We start from the raw sequence: 7395 nt of genomic DNA on the forward strand, positions 1-7395 counted from the left end.
AGAGAGAAGAGAGCGAGAGAGAGAGAGCGAGAGAGACGAGCGCGAGGGATCGAGAAGAAAGAACACCGAAGGGAGAGAGACGAGAGAGAGAGAGAGGAGAGAGAAGAGAGCAGAGGTAGAGAGAGAAGAGGAGCGAGAGAAGAAAGAGCAGAGAAGAAAGGAGAGGGACGCGCAGAGAAGAGAGAGAGGAGTGAGGGAGAGAAGAGAGATAGACGAGAGAGAGCGAGGAGAAGAGAGCGAGAAGGGAGAGGAGGGGAGAGAGAGAGCAGAGATAGAGAAGGCGCTCGCGCGAGAAGAGAGAGAGATCGTACAGCAGAGCAACCGAGAGCGACTCTCTCCTCTCTAGCTCTACTATCTATCTCTCTCTCTCTCTCTCTGATCTTTCTCTCTTCCTCCCCTTTCTTTCTCTCCCTTCTATCTCTCTCTCTCTCTCTCTCTCTCTCTCTCTCTCTCTTTCTTCTCTTTCTCTCCTCTCTCTCTCACTCTCTCTTCTCTTCTCTCTCTCTCTCTCTCTCTCTCTCCTCTCTCTCTCTCTCTCTCTCTCTCTCTCTCTCTCTCTCTCTCTCTCTCTCTCTCTCTCTCTCTCTCTCTCTCTCTCTCTCTCTCTCTCTCTCTCTCTCTCTCTCTCTCGGCAGTAAACCGCATCATCCGTGATTATACCGTCTGTCAGAGTTGGGGATTTACCATCCTATAAACTAGACGAGCCTGCCTGAGTGTGTCCCGCTTCGTGCGATGTACCGAACAAGGAATGACAAAAAGATGGATAGGGAAATGGACATAAACAAAGTATATGATTCCACGGGTATTTGCTGACCGGGGGAATGGTTCGACGCCGTGACTACCCGCTTAAAGGGAATTGTGAACCAATCATATAATGTGTCTTTTTTTCTCATTCAAACAAAATCGAGTTTCTGGTTGCTGTCACTGGACATTGCTTTGTTAAATCACGAATCCCCAGTGTTACCCCGTGCTGACAGTGCAGTATGAATGTGTTTTTATTTTTTGCTTGTCTTTATGTGTGTTTGTTTCGCATGTGTGTGTGTGATTTGAATATGTGCTTGCTCATGTGTTTTTTTCAGGCATTTATGATATATATATATATATATATATATATATATATATATATATATGTATTATATATATATATATATATAATACATATATAGGAATATTATATATATAATATATATATTATTATATATTATATATATATATATATATCTATGTATTATATTATGTATATTATAAATATATATATATATATATATTCTATATATATATATATATTTATATTTGAGTTGTGTGGTGTGTGTGTGTGAGGTGTGTGTGTGTGATATGGTGTGTGTGTTTGTGTGAGTTGTATATATATATAAATATATGTATGTATATATAAATGTATATATATGTTATATATGTTAATAAGATTTAAATCTTATGTTATATATGCATGTATAATCATATATATAAATAATATATAATATATATAATATATATATATAAATCATAATATATATATATATATAATATTATATATATATATAAATATGTTATGATCTATTAAATTATCTTATATTATATAAATTAACTTTTATTATATTATATTATATAATATATATATATATAAAATAATATATATATATATATATACACACACAACCTAAATATACAAAAACTAATGCATATACAATACATATTAAATACCTATACATATAATATTATATACATATACATATATCTAATTATACATATACATAAATATCCATCTACAAATACCATAAAACCACCAAACTATACAACTACATAATCCAAAACCTATAATCCCAACCTACATACATATATACTACATCTATCAATATATAATATATTCAAACACAGACAGAAAAACACACCCAACCACACCTACCACACCCACCCCACCCACCCCGCCACCCCCCCCCCCACCACCCCCACCAACACACACACACACCCACACACACACACACACACCAGACACCCCCCACACACACACACACACACACACACACATATTATATCAATATATATATATATCTATATATTCTATTATATTTATATATATATATATATATATGTATATATATGTAAATATATGTTATTATAGTATTATGACTATATGTATATATATACATATAAACATATATCTAAATATATATATATCTATATATTATATATATATAAGTTAAATATCACTATCTATATATATAAATATATATTCTATATAACACTACACAATAACAATAAGACTATCTAGTATGCATATATATATCAAAGACAAATCTCAATATAAAACCACAAACAAAAACAACTATCTCTACCCCATCCCAAAAAACTCTAAATATATCAATATATCTATATATATATCTATTTAAATTAATACAACATATATACAAACAAAAATACATACAACATTTATATATAACTCTTCTATAATATATATATCTATTTCAACATATATATATCTGTTATATATTAATATATAATATCTATATCTATATATAGATATATAACTATCCATATATATATATATATTATATATAATAAATACATATATATATATTATATATATATATTATATATATATTTATATCTATTTATATATATGAATCACAAACAGAACACAGTAACTTGCACATACAGAATTAATAACAGTGCACTCAATGAAAGGAAACATTATGAAGTTACGAACTTTTGCATGCAAGTTCCTCTTCAGGCGAAGGCACTCCAAATAATGAATAGCGGAATTTTAATTTAGCCAAGGAATCTATCATAGAAAGGTATGCCCGCAGGAACAAGGTTCTGAATCATTTCAACGTGTATTTAAATTTTCAGTTTACCGGAAGTTTTCTGTTTATGTACTATGTATATACATATATACATTATATTATATATATATAGTAATATGATATTATATATATTACTATCTGTATATATATGTGTGTTGTGTGTGTGTGTGGTGTGTGTGGTATGAGTGTGTGTGTGTTGTGGTGTATGTGTGTGTGTGTGTGTGTGTGTGTGTGTGTGTGTGTGGTGTGTGTGTGTGTGTGTGTGTAATTTTATATAATGAAAGATATATATATATTTATATATATTTATGATAAATATATATAATATATATATTAATGATTATTGGGGGGGGTTATATAATATATAATATTTAGATAATATATATTTTTGTATTTTTATTTTTTTGTAGGGTATTATAGGGGAATTTAAATTTTTTTCAACGATGCAATAAACAAGAACACCTCAGTTCCGAATCCAAGCTGAAGGAAACCCGGGTAAACTTTCCTATATATTTGAAATACATGTAAATGAATAAATAAATAAAAACATACAAACTTCTAATATATATATATATTTATATAATATAAATTATATTATATATTTATATAAATATTAATATATATTTAAATTTAATATAAATATTTATTATAATAATATTTTTTAAAAATTTTTTATACCCCTACAAGTTTTAATTTAATCATTAACATGTATTTCAAATTATATGATGTTTCCCTTTCTTTCTCCAGTTTGGGATTCGGATACGAGGTGTCCCTTGTTATTGCAACCCCGCTTGAAAAAGAGGGTTTCCTTATTTTGTTTCTAATACTCAAACAACTTCCAAAAGACGAAAAAATTTAAAATATATGAAATGATCATACTTTTTTCCTTTCTGTTTCTTGATAGTAATTTCCTGGTTGCCTTCCCCAAACGTCGACCCAGAAAAGGTGACGTCTGGGTATATATAAGCAGAATCAAGATTGGGAATTTTGGTCCCTTGAGATCAGAAGGCAAGGTAAATAAACTAAATTGCTAAGTAATATATAGATGAATAAAGGGGGTTACGGAAAGAGAGAGCACATAATAAAATCAAGTTTACGATATTTGTATCGGGCAACCCGGGGGTTTGTCCATTAGCCGATGTAATAGAAAGGGAATAAAACAGAGTGATGTAATCCTGGCATGGCAGGTAAATGGAAGAACTATTGAATAATTACTGAGGGTTTCTCATAATAGCCATTACACCTAAAAGAATATTGGTGATGAAAAAAACATTAAATTAAAATTTTTATTTGCAACAGTTAGTTTCCCCTTTGTTTTTTTTTTTATTAATATTATGGACAAGTAAAAATACAAATGAAAACGCTTTGAAGCAAGCAATGAACACCATATAAACGTGGGGGGGGGGTCGCTGAGATCCCTTTTGGGCCGCGAATCCGAACTTTCGATGACAGTCTGAGGGGCGGGGGGTCTGCCGAGGAACAAGCCGCCGGGCCCATGTGGTTTGCGAACCCTTTTTTCCGGATCCCCCTTTCCAAGTGTAAGTTTTAGTAAATTGAATTTTTATTGCCAGTGACAAGGGGTTTTTCTTTTGCATGAAATTATAACGTACACAAAAATATTCCCTTTTTTAGTAACAAAATTTCGAGATTTTGCCTACAAATGTACATTTTTGCAAATCTAACCCGACACACGTACAAAAACATACATACGCCCGTACGCACTCACTCACCACTCACTCCCCTCACTCACTCACTCATTTACTCACTCACCACTCACTCACCTCACTCACTCCATTCACTCATTCACTTCACTACCTCCCTCCCTCCCTCCATCCCCCCCTCCCTACCTCTCTCCTCCCCTCCCCACACACACACACACATCCCCATCTCCCACACACACACACACACACACACACACACACACACACACACACACACACACACACACACACATACACACACACATACACACATACACACATACATACGCACACATACACACACATACATGCACACAAAGAGAGAGAGAGAGAAAGAGACAGAAAAAAAGAAAATAGAGAGATAAAGAGAAAATGGAGAGAGAAAGAGAAAATAGAGAGAGAAAGAGAAAATAGAGAGAAAGAGAAAATAGAGAGAGAAAGAGAAAATAGAGAGAGAAAGAGAAAACAGAGAGAGAAAGAGAAAATAAAGAGAGAAAGAGAAAATAAAGAGAGAAAGAGAAAACAGAGAGAGAAAGAGAAAAGAGAGAAAGAAAGAGAAAATAAGAGAGAAAGAAAGAAAGAGAGAGGAGAGAGGAGAGAGAAGAAGGAAGAAGAGAGGAGAGAGAAGAGAGAGAGGAGAAGAGAAAAGAGAGAAAGGAGAAGAGAAAAGAGAGAGAGAGAGAGAAAGAGAGAGAAAAGAAAAAAAGAGAAAGGGGGAAAGAAGAGGAAAAAGGAAAAAGAGAGACAGAGAGAAGAGACAGAAAGAAGAGAAAGAGAAAAGAGAGAGAAGAGAGAGAGAGGAGAGAGAAAAAAGAAAGAAGTCAGGCTGCAGCTCAAGAAAGGAACAACAAAAATTCCCAGTATTTAAGTAATTATAGGAAAGAAACGGACATCTCTTATTTTTCATTTAAATATTTATCATAAAACCTTACTTTTTAACCAGTAATCCCGGGGGATAAAAGGGGGAATTCACAAAGAAAATCATGAAATTAATTTCGCTTGAGCGAAATTTTTTGCATTCCGATACTTCAATCAAGAGATATTTAAAGACAGCCCCCGTAAAATTCCTTTCTAATCAATAATTCCTCACCCTTGTCAATAGTACTCATCAATACGACTCCCCTTCGTAGCCCCCACCAACGCATCATAACGAGTAGACTACGAATATACCATTTTGGAAAATAGGTTTCATTTCATATCATAGTAATCATTTCAATCATTTTTCTTTAAAAAAAAAAAAAATACCAACATACATCGAAATATCCCCAAAGATAGATATGATTGTCAAATCGGGTACCATCCGTAGAATTTTGACACAAAATTTTTACAAAAATTTTGCCCTTTTGCCCGATTTTTTGACTGACAAATATATCAAATTTGGTAGTGAGATTTTCTTTAGCTTCCCTGATGCAAAAAGCGAATGAAACAGTTCTGATCAATAAATTTCCCAAAATGGCGGCTTTTTTTTTTTTTCATCTTAACTTCGATCGTCTAAAATTTGGGGTGAAGGCAACCCATACACAGAAATTAAAAACCCTTTAAGTTTTTTGCGCGAGGGGGGAGGCAGACCGGACGGGGGCCGTCCGACGGGAATCTCGGGGGTTTGCCAAACCTCCGCCTCTTCCCAATTTGTTGTCCTCCAAAAAAGCGGCAACTTCGCCTTCATCTCGACGGATATTGGTTTGTCTCATCTTTTTTGGGGGTCTCTGTTAATATGGTTTTCTATCCAGTTATTCCCTATTTTAATTCATATCTACTTTTATCTTTACAATCTTTCCATTTTTTTAATGTTTTGGGAATTTCCCCTGTTTAATAAAAAAAAGAAAATATTTTTTTAGCTCGTTTTTGATAAACCTTTTCATCCCCCTTTTTAAACTTGTTCCCCCAATTAATTATGATTCAAAAAAGCGCGAAGGGGCCCGTGGAGGAACAATATATATATATATACATAATATATATATATATATATACATATATAATATGTTGGATATATATATATAGTATATATTATTATATATTATATATATATATTAATATACTTATCATATTAAATATATATATATATATATATACTATATATATATATATATAATTTATATATATATATATATATATATATTTATATATATATATATATGAATCACAAAAGAACACAGTAACTTGCACATAACAGAATTAATAACAGTGCCACTAAATGAAAGGAAAAACTTATGAAGTTTCGAACTTTTTCATGAAAGTTCCTCTTCAGGCGAAAGCAATCCAAATAATGAATAGAGGAAGTAAATTTAGACAAGAATATATATAGAAAGGATGACCGCAGGAACAAGGGCTGAATCATTTCAACGGGTATTTAAAATTTTCAGTTTACCGGAAGTTTTCAGTTTATGTATATGTATATACATATATACATATATATATATATATATATATATATATATATATATATATATATATATATATATATATGTGGGTGTTGTATATGTATTTGGTGTGTGTGTATATGTGTATTATATGTGTGTGTTATGTGTATGTGTGTGTGTGTGTGTGTGTGTGTTGTGTGAGCCGGCATGTGTGTGTGTGTGTGTGTGTGTAGTGTGGTGTGTGTGTGTGTATGTTCTGTGTGTGTGTGTGATTGTGTGTGTGTGTGTATATATATATATATTATATATATATATATTTATATATATTCTGTAAGGTATATATATATATTTATATATATTCATATAAATATATAATTTATATATATATATATATATATATATATATATATATATATAATATATAAATATTTATATATATATATGACGTATTAGAAACAAAATCATGACACCACCACCTTTTTCAAGCGATGCAATAACAAGAGACACCTCAGTATCCGAATGGAAACAGGTAAA

Source organism: Penaeus japonicus, unplaced genomic scaffold (genome assembly GCF_977035675.1).
Source record: "Penaeus japonicus unplaced genomic scaffold, GWHDUDI00000001_assembly GWHDUDI00000006, whole genome shotgun sequence".
In the NCBI taxonomy this organism is placed as follows: Eukaryota; Metazoa; Arthropoda; class Malacostraca; order Decapoda; family Penaeidae; genus Penaeus; species Penaeus japonicus.